Here is a 21,169-nt window from a genome sequence, read left to right as displayed (position 1 = left end):
AAATTAAAAAACAAATATATGGTTAATTGACATTCTCCTTGCACTTATATACATAATGAGAATACCATAATGGTGGCAGGTTTTTGTGTTATGTTTTTGTATCAAGAGTAATCTTTCTTTGTGATCATTATGATCACAGGTGAGGAGTATTGGAAAAAAGGGTTAAAATGGGCAAAAATAATTTCTGGCTATCTTCTAGAGCACTGCTTGGGATTATCTCCTGAGCTGTTTAAAACTATGAACATTGTTAAAAGATTGTATCATGTGAAAGATAATGCACATGATTTTTGTCTGTAGGAATCCAAATAAACTGTATGTGATGTATCTGACTATTGCACCATGAATATTGACAGATTTTACTTCTATTTGTAAACTTATTTCAGTATTCTTTTTTAAAAAATTTATTGAAGTATATTTGATTTATGGGGTTGTGTACATTCAGTCGTAGAACAAAATTAAACAGATATACATAATCCAGTTTTTTTTTTAAATAACTTCCCCATATAGGCCGTTACAGAGTATTGAGTAAAGTTCTTTGTGCTACACAGCAGGTTATTATTAGTTATCTATTTTATGTATAGTAATGTATATATGTTCAACTCCAGTTTATCCCTCTGGGCCATCTGTTCTCCTGGTAACCATAAGTTGGTTTTCAACATCCATGATTCTACTTCTGTTTTGTTGATAAATTCGTTTGTACCATTTTTAAAATATTCCACATATAAGAGATATCATATGATATTCGTCTTTCTGTTTCTGACTTATTTGACTCATTATGACACTCTCTTGGAGAAGAAAATGGCAACCCACTCCAGTATTCTTGCCTGGAGAATCCTGTGGACAGAGGAGTCTGGTGGGCTGCTGTCCATAGTATCGCACAGAGCCAAACACGACTGAAGTGACTTAGCATGCATGCATGCATTGGAGAAGGAAATGGCAACCCACTCCAGTATTCTTGCTTGGAGAATCCCAGGGACAGAGGAGCCTGACGGGCTGCTGTCTATGGGGTCACATAGAGTTGGACATGACTGAAGTGACTTAGCAGCAACAGACACTCTCTGAAGTATGACCATCCATATTGCAGTTAAATGGCATTATTTTGTTCATTTTTATTGGTGAGTAATATTTCATTGTATTTAAGTACCACATCTTCTTTATCCATTCCTCTCTTGAGGGACATTTATGTGGCTTTCATGTCCCAGTTATTGTAAATAGTGCTGCAATGAACACTGAGATGCATGAATCATTTTTGAATTATGGCTTTCTCTAGGTATATGACCAGAGGAATTGCTGGATCACATGATAGGTCCATTTTTAGTTTTTTAATGAACCTCTATTCTCTTCTCTATAGTGACTATACCAATTTACATTCCCACAAACAGTGTAGGAGGATTCTCTTTTCTCCACACCATCTTCAGCATTTTGTTTGTAGATTTTTCTTCATGATAATCATTCTAACTAGTATGGAGTGATACCTCATTTTAGGTAGTTTTGATTTGCATTTCTCTTACAACTAGTGATATTGAGCTTCTTTTCATATGCTCTTTGGCTATCTGCATATCTTTTTTGGAGAAATGTCTCTTTAGATCTTCTGCCTATTTTTGATTGGATTATTTGTTTCTTGATATTGAATTGCATGAGGTGTTCCTATACTTTGAAGATTAATCCCTTGTTTGTTGCTTCATTTGCAAATATTTTCTCTCATTGTGAGGGTTGTGTTTTTGTTTTGTTTATGGTTTCCTTTGCTGTGCAAAAGCTTTACGTTTAATTAGATACCATTTGTTTACTATTTTATTTTCATTACTCTTGGAGGTGGATCAAGAAAGATATTGCTGTGATTTATGTCAAAGAGTGTTCTGCCTATGTTTTCCTCTAAGGAAACACTACTTGTAGTAGTGTTTTATGATCCTTTGTATTTCTGCTTTAGGTGTAAAGTTAGGTTGTTTATTTGAGATTTTTGTTTCTTAGAGATAAGATTGTATTTGTATCAACTTGCCTCTTAGAACTCCTTTGCTGCATACCCTGGGTCTGGGTTGTCATGTTTCCACTGTCATTTTTTTTCTAGGTATTTTTTAATTTCCTCTTTGATCATTTTCATGATCCATTATTTATTTAATGCCAATAATTTTTTTTAAAAAAATATTGGAGTATAGTTGTTTATAATGTATTAGTTTCAGGTCTCCAGCAAATTGCATCAGTTATACATATACACATGAGTGCATGCATGCTCAGTCATGTCTGCCTCTTTCTGACCCCATGGACTGTAGCCACCAGGATCCTCTGTCCATGGCATTTTCCAGGCAAGAATACTGGAGTGGGTTGCCATTTACTACTCCAGGACATCTTCCTGACCCAGGAACTGAACCTGTGTCTTTTGTGTCTCCTGCATTGGCGGCAGATTCTTTACCACTATGCCACCTGGGAAGCTCACATATACACGTATCTACCCTTCTACTCCCTAGTATTCCTTTTTGCCTAATTGTAATACATTAATGATTCCTTCACTGACTAATTACATGTATTTTGACACATGTCTCTTTTTTACCAAAAAAAAGATGGCATTAGATTTTTCCTCTGATACATTAACTATCAAAATATATTATTCATGTCATCACTGTTTTAAGATAATGAGTGTAACCTATCAAAGAAACTTGTTCATCCACATAAGCAGCCAAAAATATGCTCAGGTTTTCAAGAAATCAGAAAATGTGTTTTCCGTGAACACTTCAATAATTAGTTTTATTTGGTATTATATTGCTCTCAGGGAACAGAATTTACGTGAAATACTGGAAAATCTAAAAAATACTTCCATATCCAAAAGATAATAATTTTCAAAATCTAAGATGCCATATATAGTAACAAGAATTTAACCATATGAATATACACTAAGATTATAGCTATACTTAACAAATATTAGAAGAGGGACAATAAAAATCAATATTTTGAGTTGTAGAGGATCAAATGATACTGTGGATTTTGTCAATACAATTGAATTAATGTATTAATGATTTAATGGGACTATTAAGTTGATCAGAAATTTGTATGTATACATTACTGTGATACTGCATAACACAAGAAAGTAAAATATCCAAGTAGCTAAAAACAGAGAATGACTTTTACAGAAAGCCTAAAAACAAGAAGCATAGAATAAAAATGTAGCATAAGCTAAGGTTGGTCTTTATGATAAGTGAGTAAAGGCTTCATTTTGCAACAAATATTATTTAAAGCACTAGCTAAAGGTTTTGAAAACAGAACAGTATAAATATGGTCTCCACTTTGAATTTTCCTAGCGAGCACTCTTAAAATTATTCTTTGGCATCTCCTTGGAAGCTGAAACTTGTGCAGTCTGTACCACTGTAGGAGGCAATCCTGACTATCTACCACAACCTATTCCAAAAGGATAAGCATTTAAAATGAAAGCTCCAAACCACAGAAGAGTTGCAAAAAGTGAGACAATATAGACTTTCACAAGTCTGGAGGCAAATAAATAAATTGACAATTTTCAATTATAAAAGTTTTAATCCTTAATATTAACATATTTGTGTATATTTTTCATTGTTTTCTCCATACAATGAATTTCATATGGGAGATCTCAGTGAGTTTATTTAATTTTACAATGCACAAACAGAAAGATACATACCTTAGTAGAAAAACAGGTGAAGTATATTAACATCTGTTTTACAGAGAATAACTTCAAGATGTCAGTAAGCAAATAAATATTACTAGTGATCTAGAAAATGCAGAATAATTGAGATTTTTTTCCCATTTACTCAACTTGCAATGATTACAGATTAAACTTCACATTCATATCTAGATTTTATGAAAATGGTTATAGTGTACAGATGTTAAGAGAGAATAAATTAACATGAAGTTTCTAAAAATACAAAACTGAAATAGGCACCAAATTAAGCAAAACATCATATCAATGAACCAGGAATGGCATCCCCTATAAATTATGTTGAAAAGGCAATAAGTTTATAAATTTATATATGTAAGTATATTCTAGAAATGACCACAAGAATGTAAACCACATTTCTTGTAAACCACAGAAATGCCTGTAAATATAAGAATATTTAAATTTATTACAAATAAATTTATATTATCAAAAGATAATATAAATGTGTATGTAAAATAAAAATATTATGATGCAATTATAAATGAAAAAACTAAAATAAGTAAGTGTATGTGTATAAAGATAATTATAAAATAAACACAATTGTGTTATTAACATTTTTTCAAACATACAGGGTTAAAAATGGTAAGCAATCATTCTAACAAGAATGTGAAAAAAGGGGAAATAAACCTAGTGCTTGAATTTTCTTTTTAGAGATATATATGACATCCATCTTTCCATTGACTCCCTTTATTCCATGATGAGATATTTCCATTGCCTAGGCATTTGTCTTTTTGAAGTAGATATAGGTCATGGCAGCTAAATTGTCATTAGCTCCTTTTGAGTCATAAGTCTATTCTCTTACCCTTCCCTCAAGTATCTGTTTGTAGTGGGGGAAGCTTTAATTATCAGAGCAGTCTTAAAATAGATTAACTGTGTAATTGTAAACAATCATTTACACTGTTCCTAGAGCCTATTCCTCATTTGCAAGCATGGCTGACCTGTTTGGCTATTTCCCTAAAGGAAAAGGTTCTAGACTTAAGTAGAACCTTGTTTTGGAATATTGTCTACTGAATTTTATGAAGTGCTTGTATCTGAATATATTGAGTTCCTTAAAAAGTTTTCTTCCTCTCATCTTTTAGAGTATTGCATTATATAAATAGATATTTCTAATATTAACCAACCTCAAATTCCAAAACAAATCTTTCTTAATCACTATCATCTATTTTTACATTTTTTACACTGATGGATTCAATCTGTTAAGAATTCTCAGTACATAAAAGTGAGAATTTTCTAAATGTTCTTTTCTTGTACTGATTTTGTGTAGATTGGGTATCACATTGAAACATCCTTTATTAGCCCACTAAATGGGATTTCACATTTTCTTGTTCAGTTCAGTTCAGGCGCTCACTCCTGTCTGACTCTTTGCAACCCCATGGACTACAACACCCCAGGCCTCCTTGTCCATCACCAACTCCCAGAGACTACTAAAACTCACGTCCATCATGACGGTGATGCCATCCAACCATCTCATCCTCTGTCATCCCCTTCTCATCCTGCCTTCAATCTTTCCCAGCATCAGGGTCTTTTCCAATGAGTTTGTTCTTTGAATTAGGTGGCAAAAGTATTGGAGTTTCAGCTTCAGCATCAGTCCTTCCAATGAATATTCAGGATTGATTTTCTTTAGGATGGAATGGTTGGATCTCCTTGCAGTCCAAAGGACTCTCAAGAGTCTTCAATACCACAGTTCAAAAGCATCAATTCTTCGGCGCTCAGCTTTCTTTATAGTCCAACTCTCACATCTGTACAGGCCTACTAGAAAAACCTTAGTTTTGACTAGATAGAACTTTGTTGGCAAAGTAATGTCTCTGCTTTTTAATATGTTGTCTAGGTTGGTCATAGCTTTTCTTTCAAGGAGCAAGCATCTTTTAATTTCATGGCTGCAGTCACCAGCTGCAGTGATTTTTAAGTCCGAAAAAATAGAATCTGTCACTGTTTCCATTGTTTCCCCATCTATTTGCCATGAAGTGCCAGTATGCCAGCATTTTCTTGTTAGATTCTTATTAATCAGGTCAGGTGGTCTGGTATTCCCATCTCTTTAAGAATGTTCCACAGTTTGTTGTGATCTTCCGAAAGGAAATCAGTCCTGAATATTCACTGGAAGGACTAATGTTGAAGCTGAAATTCCAATATTTTGGCCCCCTGATGTGAAGAGCTGACTCATTTGAAAAGACCCTGATGTTGAGAAAGATTAAAGGCAGGAGGAGAAGGGAATGACAGAGGATGAGATGGTTGGATGGCATCACCAACTCAATGGACATGAGTTTGGGTAAACTCCGGGGGTTGGTGATGGACAGGGAGGCCTGGCTGACTGTGGTTCATGGAGTTACAAAGAGTGGGACACAACTGAGCGACTGAAATAAACTGAACACAGTCAAAGGCTTTGGCATAGTCAGTAAAGCAGAAGTAGATGTTTTTCTGGAACTCTCTTGCTTTTTTTGATGATCCAATGGATGTTGGCAATTTGATCTCTAGTTCCTCTGCCTTTTCTAAATCCAGCTTGAACATCTGGAAGTTCACATACCATTGAAGCCTGGCTTGGAGAATTTTGAGCATTACTTTGCTAGCATGTGAGATGAGTATAATTGTGTGGTAGTTTCAGCATTCTTTGGCATTGCCTTTCTATGGGATTGGAATGAAAACTGACCTTTTCCAGTCCTGTGGCCAAGGCTAAGTTTTCCAAATTTGCTGGCATATTGAGTACCATGTTGCCTTTTTCTTGTTATATTCTTATTAATATACTCTGACTTAGAAGAAGAATGAGGCTCCAACAACTTCTTACTAAGAAATACAAATTTCTCTAATCAAGTGTTCTTCTGACCTGATCTCAAAAAGTTATGTACAGTTAATTTAGATTCAGATTGTTTTTAAAACAAAATATGATGTGTTTTGAAGCAGCTATAATCCGTGCAGGTTTTTTCCACCCCCCTCCTCCTCAAGTGCAGATTATGTATTAACCAGTCCCACTTTTCCCTCTACATTGTTATAATTTTTGAAAATAAGTTTACTTTTAATGATGTATGTAAAAATTTGTCCTAATACTTTTTCCAAATGCTTACAATTTGAAAAGTACTTTATGTTTTCCTATTTAATTCTTCCATCTACTAATAACCTTGGTATTTTGAAAGATGTACACTTCACATTTTATAAGATAAACAGATGTAGTCACATCTTAATATTATATACTTTTCATGTAACTAAATGTAATCTGCCTATTTATATGTACAATATTCTAGAAATCCAAATGATATGAAAATTATCTGTGAAGTGATTTTAATACAAAAAAGTACAATGCCTTGCTATGTACATCACATGGACTAATTGTACATTTTCTTTCTTGCCCAAAGGGATTTATAAAAATGCATTGCCAAAAAGCTAAAGGATACTTAAATTTTACAATGCCTATGTGATTTTTATATTTTTGTAGCAACATGTACAGTTGGAAAGACAACTCAAGCTTTGATGGAATCAAATAAAAATATTATAGCATATGAAATATTTAATTTGCATACAAATCCTAACTGAATTTTATTTATGCACAATTGCAACTGAGAAGTACTTATTTAAAAAAGAAAGGACTGAGGAATTTCATTAGCAAGAGTACTTTGATTTTATTTCCCCATAGGTGAAAAATCATTGAAAAAAATTACCTAGCAAAAAACATAATTTAAGTTTAAATCTCAGTTGGTGAAATGTGTTACACCTTCACATATAAAGTATGTGTTTTATTTGATTAAACCTATTGAAAATATGCTTTTAGGGTTTTTTTTATTATAATAAATTTCCAAAGTAGCTGATTTTAAAACATCCATTTCTATTTTATATTGCTTATTGCCATACGCACATTTTTGTTATTGTTGTTCAGTCACTAAATCATGTCCAACTGTTTGTGACTCCAGGAACTAAAGCACGTCAGGCTTCTCTGTCCATCACTATCTACCTGAGTTTTCTCAAACTCATGTCAGTTGAGTCAGTGATGCCATCCAACCATCTCATTTTCTGTTTCCCCTTCTCCTCTGGCCCTCAAACTTTCTGAACATCAGGGTCTTTTCCAGAGATTGCTCTTCACATCAGGTGAAAAAAGTATTGGAGCTTCAGCTTTGGTATCAGTATTTCCAATGAATATTCAGGGTTCATTTCCTTTAGGAATGACTGATTTAATCTTCTTGTCCAAGGTACTCTCAAGAGTCTTCTTCAGAACCACTGTTCAAAAGCATCAATTCTTTGGCTCTCAGCCTTCTTTATGGTCTAATTCTAACATCCATATATGACTACTGGAAAAACTTTGACCATAGCTTTGACTATACAGACCTTTGTGGGCAAAGTAATGTCTGCTTTTAAAAACACTGTCTAGTTTTGACATAGCTATTCTTCTTTCATTTATTTTTTATTTTTATTTTATTTTTTTATGGTTTCAAGATAGATATTTTATTTTATTTTATTTTTTATGGTTGTTCATTATATTATTCTTTTTTTTTAATTTTTAAACCTGAAACACTGTATTACATTTATAAAATCAACTTTATTATAAATAATGTAGAAATCATGAGTAGAATCACTAGTTAACTTGACTCAATCATTTTCATTTGGTCTAGAGTTCTAAGAATATTTTGACTAATAATTTTTAATTTCTCTGTTATAATTAATCTCTGGTTTTTATAAGGCATTATTCATTTTAAAGCTCTCTATGACTAATGAATCAACTGGAAAATTAAGAAGAAAAGGAAATTGAAGTCAATCATACTTCTGGGAAGAGTGGAAAGCTACTATCTATTTTGTTTGATAGACATGACTCATTATAAACTTGGACTCTAATAGGCCTATCATCAGTGAAAGGAGTATGGTAGTGTTTCTTTTTTTAGTATTTTGCTTAACTTAAATATAGGAATATTATAAATATCTAAGGGATGGATTCTTTTTCAAAATTGCTTACTGATTACCTATATTTTCCCAGGGAATCAATAAATGTTTTTGAATGAATGCAATGTGGTGACACACAGGGATGACAAAACAGGTAAGAGTCCTCTCAAATAAAGTGTTCATCGGGGAAGGACTGTTCATGATAAGACAAACAGTGAAACTGTAGGAAAATTGAAAATAAATAGGACAGGACTTGGTGGTGGGGAGAGGACAATGTTTTATTTTTAAAACTTTTTATTTTGTATTGGGGGCTAGTCAGTTAACAGTGTTGTGATAGTGTCTGGTGAACAGTGGAGGGACTCAGCCATGCATATACATGTATCCATTCTTCCCCAAACTACTCTCCCATCCAGGCTGCCACGTAACGTTTAGCAGAGTTCCATGTGCTTTACAGTAAGTACTTGTTGGTTATTCATTTTAAATATAGTAGTGTGTACATGTTCAATAAATAGTACCATCTGGTAAGCTCTCTGAAGAAGTGACAGGTGACAAGCAGTCCTAATTACAAGGACAAGACAGTCATGTGACAATCTGGAGGAAAAGCATTACTGCCTGTCAGAAGATGAGATATAATAGTCTTGAGTTTGAATAATCCCGTTATTTTCCAGGGAGAGTCAGATTCTTAACTGAAGTGAAGGAAGGTTTGTAGAGGAACTCCACAAGGCAGGTAGGGGGCAATGAATTGTAGCCAAATGAGCTGCATTGTGTTTGAATATCATATATATATATAGATAGATAGATAGATATACATAGATGGACAGACAGACATAGATACAATAGAAAGCCACTGGAATGATTTAAAGCAATTAAACAATATAGCCAGCCTTTAAAGAAAAATACAAATAACCTGATTACTATAGAAGGTATACACCGGTGGCTCAGTGGTAAAGAATCTGCCTGCAATGCAGGAGATACAGGAGACCTGGGTTTGATCCCTGAGTTGGGAAGATCCCCTGGAGTAGGAAATGGCAATCCACCCTAGTATTCTTGCCTGGAGAATCCCATGGACAGAGGAGCCTGGCAGTCTAAAGTCCATAGGGTCACAAAGAGGCAGACACAACTGAAGTATCTTACCATGTAAACAAAGTATAATCTTCTTTTTTTTTTTAATTTTAAATTTTATTTATTTTTAAACTTTACAAATTGTATTAGTTTTGACAACTATCAAAATGAATCCGCCACAGGTATACATGGAAAAAAATCTCTAAAACAGTGACTTTTAAAGTAAACCAAGAGAGAAAAGAGGCTAGTTTGATTAGCATATGGTGTTGGATTAAGTGAAAAGTAGACAGATTTGGTATGTATTTTGAAGTCAGAACTTGCTGATGGATTGGCTAATGGAAGAAGGAAAATATTTTAAAATGAGGTCAAAGTTAACTATATTTGAGCTGTCATAATCATGGTCATCAGTCTTATCAATCAGAGTAAACCATTCTACACAGAAGAAATAACCTTAAGGCGAAAGCTATTCCACAAGCAGAAATTGTAGTGGCCAACTATGTCTCTAGAGCTAGAGAGAGGAAAAAAAAAAAAAAAAAGATTAAAAATTCAAAGAAAGATAATGGCTAAATATATAGATTTGTAATTCATCTTTATGGGCTTCCTTGGTGACTCAGGGGTAAAGAATCTGCATGCCAATGAAGGAAACACAGGTTCGATCCCTGTGTTGGGAGGATCCACTGGAGAAGGAAATACTAGAGTGGCTACCCACTCTAGTATTCTTCCTGGGAAATCCCATGGACAGAGGAACCTGATGGGCAACAGTCCATGGGGTTACAAGAGACACAACTTAGCAACTAAATAACAACAACAATTAATGTCTATAGTGTTGTTGTTGTTCATTTGCTAAGTCATATCTGATTCTTTGAGACCCCACGAACTGCAGCACACCAGCCTCCCGTCCTTCATTGTATCCTGGAGTTTGCTCATATTAATGTCCATTGAATTGGGGATGCTATCTAACCATCACATTCTCTGCCGGGCCTTCTCCTTTTGTGTAGATGAGGCATAATATGTAGTGTACATATAGTAAAAACAATAGAAAGTCTTGCCTTAGGAGTTTATTAAAATGTTATAAAGAGCTCAAGATGACTATTGGGGTGGGAACACAAGATTAAACATTTCATACATGCAATGAAGAAGGTAAGTCAAAGTTCAGCTCTATTTCAAGAATTACCTGTTCAAATTCTCAGAAAGATTTGAGAACTCTAAAGTTTTGTTACTCACAAGAAAACCCTTTATTTATTCTTTATATAGCAAGAATTGCCGTAAGGTTTTTTTGTTTTCCGAATACTTAAACATGACAGCCCATTTCTTTTTCTTGTAAATCTTAATACAAAACAGAGGAAAGTGAGAGTAATATTCCATGTTTTTGGTGAGAGGGAATAAGTAGCCTCTTATTTTTTTCAGTTTTTAATTGCATCACCATACATCATTAGAACACAAGTAAATTTTTATAATAGAACTAAAATAGAACTAACTTAGATGAAAAATAAGGTTTGAAGAATATATGTGAACTCAGCAACAAGCCAGATGTACAATTTAGAATTAGACATCTGAATTCTAGGTAGTGAGTGTTCCTGAAGGCTTGAAAATTTAATGATATCCTTATTTCAGTTTTTAAAGAATGCTTTTCTTGTTCAATCACTTAGTCATGTCCAACTCTTTGCAACTCCACAGACAACAGAATGCCAGGCTTCCCGTTCTTCACTATCTCCCAGAGTTAGCGCAGTTTTCATATCCATTCAGTCAGTGATGCTATCTAACCATCTTATCCTCTGCTTCTCCCCTTCTCCTCTTGCCCTCAGTCTTTCCCAGCATCAGGGTCTTTTCCAGTGAGTCAGTTCTTTACATCAGGTGGCCAAAGTATTGGAGCTTCAGCTTCAGCGTCAGTCCTTCCAATGAACATTCAGGATTGATCTACTTTAACACTGATTGGTTTGATCTTCTTGCAGTTCAAGGGACTCTCAAGAGTCTTTTCCAACACCACTATTCAAAAGCATCAATTCTTCAGCACTCAGCTTTCTTTATGGTCCAACTCTCACATACATACCTGACTAGACGGACCTATGTTGGCAAAGTGATGTCTCTGATTTTTAACATGCTAGCAAGGCTTGTCATGACTTTTCCTCCAAGTAGCAAGAATATTTTAATTTTGCATCTATAGTCACCATTCACAGTGATTTTGGAGTCCAAGAAAATGAAATCTGCCACTCTTTACATTTTTTTCCTCAACTATTTGGCCATGAAGTGATAAGACCAGATACCATAATCTTAGTTTTTTTTTTTTTACATGTTGGGTTTTAAGCCAGCTTTTTCTCTCTCCTCTTTCACCTTCATCAAAAGGCTCTTTAATTCCTCTTCTATTTCTACCATTAATATTGTGTCATCTGCATATCTGAAGTTGTTGATATTTCTCCTGGAAGTCTTGATTCCAGCTTGCGCTTTATCCATTGCCACATTTCACATGAAGTAGTCTGCATATAAGTTAAATAAGCAGGGTGACACTATGAAGCCTTGACACTCTCCTTTCCCAATTTTGAACCAGTCTACTCTTCCATGTCTGGTTCTAACTGTTGCTTCTTGACCTGCACACAGATTTCTGAAGAGGCAGGTAAGGTGGCCTGGTATCCCTATCTCTTTCAGAATTTTCAACAGTTTGTTGTAATCCACATAGTCAAAGGCTTTTGTGTAGTCAATGAAGCAGAAGTAGATACTTTTTTGGAATTCCCTGGATATTTCTTGATCCAGAGGATGTTGGCAATTTGATCTCTGGTTCCTGTACATCTGAAAGTTCTTGGTTCACATGTTATTGAAGCCTCAGTTCAGTTGCTCAGTCATGTCTGACTCTTCCAGACCCCATGAACTGCAGCACGCCAGGCCTCCCTGTCCATCACCAGGCCTCCTTGTCCATCACCAACTCCCAGAGGCCACCCAAATCCATGCCCATTCAGTTGGTGATGCCATCCAAACATCTCATCCTGCTGCCTTCCCCTCCTCCTCCCGCCCTCAATCTTTCCCAGCATCAGGGTCTTTTCAAATGAGTCAGCTCTTCACATCAGGTGGCCAAAGGATTGGAGTTTCAGCTTCAACATCAGTCCTTCCAATGAACACCCAGGACTGATCTCCTTTAGGATGGAGTGGTTGGATCTCCTTGCAGTCCAAGGGACTCTCAAGAGTCTTCTCCAATGCCACAGTTCAAAATCATCAATTCTTCCATGCTCAGCCTTCTTTATAGTCCAACCTTCACATCCATACATGACCATTGGAAAAAACCATAACCTTGACTAGACAGACCTTTGTGGGCAAAGTAATGTCTCTGCTTTTTAAAATGCTGTCTAGGTTGGTTATAACTTTCCTTCCAAGGAGTAAGCATCTTTTAATTTCATGGCTGCAATCACCATATGCAGTGATTTTGGAGCCCAGAAAAATAAAGTCAGCCACTGTTTCTGCATCTATTTGCCATGAAGTGATGGGACTGGATGCCATGATCTTAGTTTTCTGAATTTTGAGCTTTAAGCCTAGCTTGAACAATTTTGAGCATTACTTTGCTAGCATGTGAAAAGAGCATAATTGTGTGGTAGTTTGAATATTCTTTAGCATTGCACTTCCTTGGGATTGAAATGAAAACTGACCTTTTCCTCTTCTGTGGCCACTGCTGAGATTTCCAAATTTGCTGGCATATTGAGTGCAGCACTTTAACAGCATCATCTTTTAGGACTGAAGTAATTCATCTGAAATTCCATCACCTCCACTAGCTTTGATCATAATAATGATTCCTAAGGCCCATTTGACATCACATTCCAGGATGTCTGGCTCTAAGTGAGTGACCACACCATTGTGGTTATCTGGTTCATAAACACTTTTTTGTACAGTTCTCTTATATATTCTTGCCACCTCCTCTTCATCTCTTTTGCTTTTGTTAGGTCCTTGCCATTTCTTTCCTTTCTTGTGCCCATCTTTGCATGAAATGTTCCCTTGGTATCTCCAATTTTCTTGAAGAGATCTCTAGCTTTTCCCATTCTATTGTTTTCATCTATTTCTTTGCATTGTTTATGTCAGAAGGCGTGCTTATGTCTCTTTGCTATTCTCTAGAATTCTGCATTCAGTTGGGTATATCGTTCCCTTCCTCCTTTGCCTTTCATTTCTCTTCTTTTCTCAGCTATATGTAAGCCCTTCTCAGACAACCACTTTGCGTTCTTTCATTTATTTTTCTTTTGGAGGTTTTTAGTCACCACCTCCTGTACAATGGTACAAACCTCTGTCCATAGTTTTTCAGGGACTCTGTCTTCTGGATCTAATTCTTTAAATCTATTTGTCACCTCCCCTGTATATTATATTGGATTTGATTTAGGCCATACCCAAATGGCCTAGTGGTTTTCCCTGCTTTCTTCAACTTGAGCCTGAATTTTGCAATAAGGAGTTCATGATCTGAGCCACAGTCAGCTCCAGGTCTTGTTTTTGTTGACTGTATGGTGCTTCTCCATCTTTTGCTGCAAAGAATATAATCACTCTCTGGTGATGTCCATGTGTAGAGTCATCTCTTGTGTTGTTGGAAGAGGGTGTTTTTTATGACCAGTGTGTTCTCTTGGCAAACTCCATTAGCTTTTGCCCTGCTTCATTTTGCACTCCAAGGCCATACTTGCCTGTTACTCCAGGTATCTCTTGACTCCCTACTTCTGCATTTCAGTCCCCTATGATGAAAAGGACATATTTTTTTTGGGTGTTAGTTCTAGAAGTTGTTGTAGATTATCGTAAAACCAGTCAACTTCAGCTTATTCCCCATCAATGTTTGGGGAATAGACTTGGATTCCTGTTCTGTTGAATGGTTTGCCTTGGAATAGAACCAAAAACATTCTGTCATTTTTGAGATTGCACCCAAATATTGAATTTTGGACTCTTGTTGGCTATGACAGCTGTACCATTTCTTCTAAGAGATTCTTTCCCACAGTAGTAGATGCAGTGGTCATCTGAATTAAATTTGTCTATTCTCATCCATTTTAGTTAACTGATTCATAATATGTTGATGTTCATTCTTGCTGTCTCCTGTTTGACCACTTCGAACTTACCTTGATTTATGGACCTAACATTCCAGGTTTTATACAATATTGTTCTTTATATCATTGGACTTTACTTTCACCACCAGACACATCCACAACTGTGTATCATTTACACTTTTGCTCAGCCTCTTCATTCCTTCTGGAGCTATTTCTCTGCTTTTCTCTAGTAATATATTGGATGCATACAGACCTGGGGTGTTTATCTTTCAGTGTCATACCTTTTTTGCTTTTTCATATGTTCTTACTATTTAAAGAATAGTAAGAGAAATTAATGTGATTGCCATATTCTTTCAATGATCTTATAGTTTGTAAGTATCATACAATTATTTTTAGTTCCATTCATTCAACACTAAGAATAATTATCCTTATTTCAAAACTTCTGAGTTAGAACTCGAATGCATTTTATGACTCAGTTCTGCCATTAAATCAAAAATTTTCATTATTTTGTAAATAATATAAAACTACTCTGGATCAAATAAAAATCTCTCATGGAAGTTAGCATAAATAACAAGATATATATTTTATAGAGAAATGATACTGAATCTTTTCAAACATTTTTAACAAAATAAAATGTAGCTTTTTACATTAAATTCATCTATTTCCATGGGGGCTGATATTCTAAAATTTGCAATAGTGTAGAAGCCAGTACAATAGAAGGACCTAAGATACAATTCATGTTTTAGCAAAAATTGTGAAAACCTTGTAAACACATCTGTTTATTTACAGATTTTTATTGATTCTGATGATTAAAATAAATTTTGCATTCCTTTTAGCTATGAAATTTTATCTATACAATTGGCAAAAGGCTAAAGAATTTTATTTCCAATGATTTGGCATTTGTACAAGAAACAGAGCTTCATATACAAAAATGTAGTAATAAATATCAAAAGCAATGGCAATGCTAATATATTTTTAACTAAATATGCATCTTATAAATATTGAACCCAAAATATAAAAGTATAGACAGTTGGAGGTATGAATTCATAAAAACAATAAGAAATCTCATTTAGTTTATTAATTCTTATTATGTGACAGATATTTTCCTAAATACATTAGCATTTCTGATTATTCCTCAACTGAATAAACGATAGACTTGGCCCAACTTTGTAATATTCTGTAGTTTTCCTTTTCATACTGTTAATTTAATTAAAAACCTATGACTGGGAATCTTTCCTGGGGATCATGGATAAGCACCATGGAAGGACTGAAATATAACAAGATCTGTGTGTACATGCAAGTGGAATCTATTGCATTGTTTAAATTAGCAATACTTTGTGTCCAGTAATGAAAAATATATTTTTTGTGTGTTCCTTCCAGTGGGTACTATATCATTAGACTAATTTTAAGAACAACTGTTATCCCTGTTGAAACACCTCATGAAAAAATATCAAAAATTCTCAGTAATAAAAGGTATTTTCTGGGCACCATTTCAGCCTCAAAGGATAGATAGTAATACATATTTTCCCCCAAAATAAGATTCTATTTAACATCTCCAAGGACATTGCAGAATTCATGAAAAACATAGATACTTTATAGATAAAACATTTGCATGCAGAAAAACATAGTTTCAGCATTTCAAAAATACTTAAATTACAGTGAAATGCAGTTGAGGAAATTTTTTATCATGATTGAGTTTTAGACACTAAAGAATGAGAAATGAGACACAACAACCTAGCTACAATAAAGCATGAGTCTGATGGATGCCAGCAATGAATCAACTGATGAATATATACCAAAATTGGATGTTGAATCAGATCAAGATATTTCAAAATCCAAAGAGTAAAAAAAAAAAGAAAGTCACATTATTGAAAAAACATAAGTGTGTGCATATGTATAACATATAACATATGCATGTGCATATATGTATGTATAACACATCATCTCCTTGGTTAAATTTACTACTAAATATTTTATTGCTTTGGATGCTATTATAAATGGCATTGTTTTCTTAATTTTTCTTACATATAATATGTTAATAGTGTATGGGAATGCAATTGATTTTTATATGGTAATTTTCTATCCTGAAATTTAATTAACTAATTAGCTCTAACGATTTTTTGGTGAGATCTTTAGAGGTGTTTGTATGTATATAGGATATCTACATACACTTCCTTTCTGATTATAATGCCTTTATTTTACTTTCTTGACTAATCACTCTGTATCAGACTTCCGTTGTCTGGGTCGGACTTCCATTGATGTTGAGTAGAAATGACAGTAAGCTTCCTTGTCTTGTTCCTGATCATAGAAGAAAACCCTTCACAACAGCTTTTCACTGTTGAGTGTGATGTTAATTTTGGGCTTCTCATACATTGCCTTTATTATGTTGAGTTAGAGTCCTATACCTAATTACTGAGCCTTTATCATGAAAAGATGTTGAAATTTTTTGATTTCTATATCTGTTGAAATGATTATAAAATTTATATTCTTTTTTTTTTGTTAATACAGTGGGTCACATTTATTGATTTGTTTTTTGTGAATCCTCTTTGTGTCTAAAGATAAATCCCTCTTGATCATGGTGTATGACTTATTAATGTGCTCTTGAATTTGATTTGATGGTATTGGGGAATGCTGCAATGATATTCATGAATGACATTGACATGTAATTCTCATTTCTTGTAATGTCTTTGTCTGGCTTCAGTATAAGAACATGCTGAATTTATGAAATAAGTTTGGCAATAACCTTCTTATTGACTTTTTTGGAGGAGTTTGAGGAGGTTTCATATATTATTTCTTCTTCAAAAGTTTGATATAATTCAGCTGAAAAGCATCTAGTCCTGCACATATTTTTCTAAGGAGATATTTTATTACAGATTCAGTCTCTTTGCTTGTGATTGGTCTGTTCATATTTTCATTAGTTCATGATTCAGTATCAGTTAAGTTGTATATTGAATGGTTTGCATTAGAAATGAACAGAGATCATTCTGTTGGTTTTGAGATTGAATTCCAAGTACTGCATTTCAGACTCTTTTGTTGACCATGATGGCTACTTCATTTCTTCTAAGGGATTCCTGCCCGCAGTAGTAGATACAATGGTCATCTGAGTTAAATTCACCCATTCCAGTCTATTTTAGTTCGCTAATTCCTAGAATGTCAACATTCACTCTTGCCATCTCCTGTTTGACCACTTCCGATTTGCCTTGATTCATGGACCTAACATTCCAGGTTCCTGTGCAACATTGCTCTTTACAGCATCGGACCTTGCTTCTATCACCAGTCACATCCACAACTGAGTATTGTTTTTGCTTTTGCTCCATCACTTCATTCTTTCTGGAGTTGTTTCTCCACTGATCCCCAGTAGTATATTGGGCACGCGCCAACCTGGGGAGTTCCTCTGTCAGTATCCTATCATTTTGCCTTTTCGTACTGTTCATGGGGTTCTCAAGGCAAGAACACTGAAGTGGTTTGCCATTCCCTTCTCCAGTGGACCACATTCTGTCAGACCTCTCCACCATGACCCGCCTGTCTTGGGTGGCCCCACAGGGCATGGCTTAGTTTCATTGAGTTAGACAAGGCTGTGGTCCTAGTGTGATTATGTTGACTAGTTTTCTGTGATTATGGTTTCAGTGTGTCTGCCCTCTGATGCCCTCTTGCAACACCTACCATCTTAATTGGGTTTCTCTTACCTTGGATGAGGGGTATCTCCTCACCGCCGCCACTCCTGATCGTGAGCGTGGAGTAGCTCCTCTCGGCCCTCCTGCACCCGCTTAGCCACCACTCCTTGGAACTGGGGTTGCTCCTCTCAGCCGCTGCCCCTGACCTCAGGCGTGAGGTAGCTCCTCCCAGCCGCCACCCCTGGCCTCCAGCGGGGGGAAGCATCACTAGGAACAAAGCTAGTGGAGAGGATGGAATTCCAGTTGAGCTATTTCAAATCCTGAAAGATGATGCTCTGAAAGTGCTGCACTCAATATGCCAGAAAATTTGGAAAACTTAGCAGTGGCCACAGGACTGCAAAAGGTCAGTTTTCATTCCAATCCCAAAGAAAGGCAATGCCAAAGAATGCTCAACCTACTGCACAATTGCACTCATCTCACACGCTAGTAAAGTAATGCTCAAAATTCTCCAAGCCAGGCTTCAGCAATACGTGAACTGTGAACTTCCAGATGTTCAAGCTGGTTTTAGAAAAGGCAGAGGAACCAGAGATCAAATTGCCAACATCCGCTGGATCATTGAAAAAAAAGAGAGTTCCAAAAGAACATCTATTTCTGCTTTATTGGCTATGCCAAAGCCTTTGACTGTGTGGATCACAATAAACTGTGGGAAATTCTGAAAGAGATGGGAATACCAGACCACCTGACCTGCCTCTTGAGAAACCTATATGCAGGTCAGGAAGCAACAGTTAGAACTGGACATGGAACAACAGACTGGTTCGAAATAGGAAAAGGACTACGTCAAGGCTGTATATTGTCATCATGTTTATTTAACTTATATGCAGAATATATCATGAGAAATGCTGGGCTGGAAGAAGCACAAGCTGGAATCAAGATTGCCAGGAGATATATCAATAACCTCAGCTATGCAGATGACACCACCCTTACAGCAGAAGGTGATGAGGAACTAAAAAGCCTCTTGATGAAAGTGAAAGAGGAGAGTGAACAGTCTTATGGATTCTGTGGGAGAGGGAGAGGGTGGGAAGATTTAGGAGAATGGCATTGAAACATGTAAAATATCATGTATGAAATGAGTTGCCAGTCCAGGTTCGAAGCACAATACTGGATGCTTGGGGCTGGTGCACTGGGACGACCCAGAGGGATGGAATGGGGAGGGAGGAGGGAGGAGGGTTCAGGATGGGTAGCACATGTATACCTGTGGCGGATTCATTTTGATATTTGGCAAAACTAATACAGTTATGTAAAGTTTAAAAATAAAATAAAATTTAAAAAAAAAAGAAAAAAAAAAAAAAAAAGAGGAGAGTGAAAAAGTTGGCTTAAAGGTCAGCCTTCAGAAAACTAAGATCATGGCATCTGGTCCCATCACTTCAAGGGAAATAGGTGGGGAAACAGTGAAAGTTTCCACTTATAAAAATAAAGTCAGACTTTATTTTTTTGGGCTCCAAAATCACTACAGATGGTGACTGCAGCCATGAAATTAAAAGACGCTTACTCCTTGGAAGGAAAGTTATGACTAACCTAGATAGCATATTCAAAAGCAGAGACATTACTTTGCCAACAAAGGTCTGTTGAGTCAAGGCTATGGTTTTTCCAGTAGTCATGTATGAATGTGAGAGTTGGACTGTGAAGAAAGCCGAGCGCCGAAGAATTGATGCTTTTGAACTGGTGTTGGAGAAGACTCTTGAGGATCCTTTGGACTGCAAGGAGATCCAACCAGTCCATCCTATAGGAGATCAGTCCTGGGTGTTCTTTGGAAGGAATGATGCTAAAGCTGAAACTCCAGTACTTTGGCTGTCTCATGTGATGAATTGACTTACTGGAAAAGACTCTGATGCTGGGAGGGATTGGGGGCAGGAGGAGAAGGGGACAATAGAGGATGAGATGGCTGGATGGCATCACTGACTCAATGAATGTGAGTTTGAGTGAACTCCGGGACCTGGTGATGGACAGGGAGGCCTGGCATGCTGCGATTCATGGGGTCACAAAGAGTCAGACACGACCGAGTGACTGAACTGAACTGAAGTTTTATATGCATTTCACTAAGTCACCTAACTTGCTGGCATATAATTGTTCACAGTATTCTCTTATGATCTTTTTCATGTCTGTGGTATCAGTTGAAATATCTCTTCATTCGTGTACAAATTTATCAATTTGAGTCATTTATCTTTTTTAACTAGTAAAAGGTTGGTCAATTTTGTTAACTTTTAGAAGAAACAACTCAGTTTTTTTTTTTGTTTTTTTTTTTTTTTTACCTATTGACTTTCTAGTCTCTATTTTGTTTATTTCTTCTCTAATATTTATATTATTTCCTATTCTGATAACTTTAGCTTTAGTTAGTTCTTTTCTAGTTCCTTAATTTGTAAGACTAGGCTGCTGTAGTTTTACTTACTTATCCAGAGAATTCTTGTTCTTCACTTGCTAAGTCACGCCTGACTCTTTGCAACCCCAGGAACTGCAGAATGACAGGCTTAGCTATCCTCCACTATCTCCTAGAATTTGCTCAAACTCATGTCCATTGAGTCAGTGATGCCATCCAACCATCCCATCTTCTGTTGCCCCTTATCCTCTGGCCTTCAATCTTTCTGAGCATCAGGATCTTTTCCAAAGAGACTGCTCTTCACATCAGGTGAAAAACGTATTGAACTTCAGCTTCAGCATCAGTCCTTCCAATGAATATTCAGGGTTGATTTCCTGTAAGAGTGACTAGTTTGATCTCCTGGATGTTCAAGGGACCCTCAAGAGTCTTCTCCAACACCACAGTTCAAAGGCACCAATTCTTCGATGGTCAGCTTTCTTTATGGTGAGACTCTCACTTCTATACAAGACTACTGGAAAAACCATAGTTTTGACTATATGGATCTTGACAGTAAAATGATGTCTCTGCTTTTTTACTACACTGTCTAGATCAT

The 21,169-nt window shown here is 35.8% G+C and overlaps 1 protein-coding gene across 28 annotated transcripts in view; it reads left to right on the top strand.

The window, feature by feature from the left end:
- The window catches only part of LOC129634294 (DBH-like monooxygenase protein 1), a 326,306-nt gene that overhangs the window by 79,602 nt on the left and 225,535 nt on the right, over positions 1–21,169 (top strand). For 16 of the 28 annotated variants that reach the window (XR_008705521.1, XR_008705520.1, XR_008705529.1 and 13 more), the window contains one exon: positions 8,628–8,687. The exons of 11 other annotated variants lie outside the window; for them this stretch is intronic. The gene's annotated coding sequence lies outside the window, so the exon portion shown is untranslated. Of the gene's footprint in view, positions 1–8,627; positions 8,688–8,946; positions 8,987–11,400; positions 11,510–21,169 lie in introns of those variants that run through there. One more of the 28 variants, XR_008705533.1, reaches the window with a different exon arrangement.

Source organism: Bubalus kerabau, chromosome 19 (genome assembly GCF_029407905.1).
Source record: "Bubalus kerabau isolate K-KA32 ecotype Philippines breed swamp buffalo chromosome 19, PCC_UOA_SB_1v2, whole genome shotgun sequence".
NCBI classification, from domain to species: Eukaryota; Metazoa; Chordata; class Mammalia; order Artiodactyla; family Bovidae; genus Bubalus; species Bubalus kerabau.
Note: the sequence above shows the minus strand (reverse complement) of the source record. Positions and strands in the feature narration are given on the sequence as shown.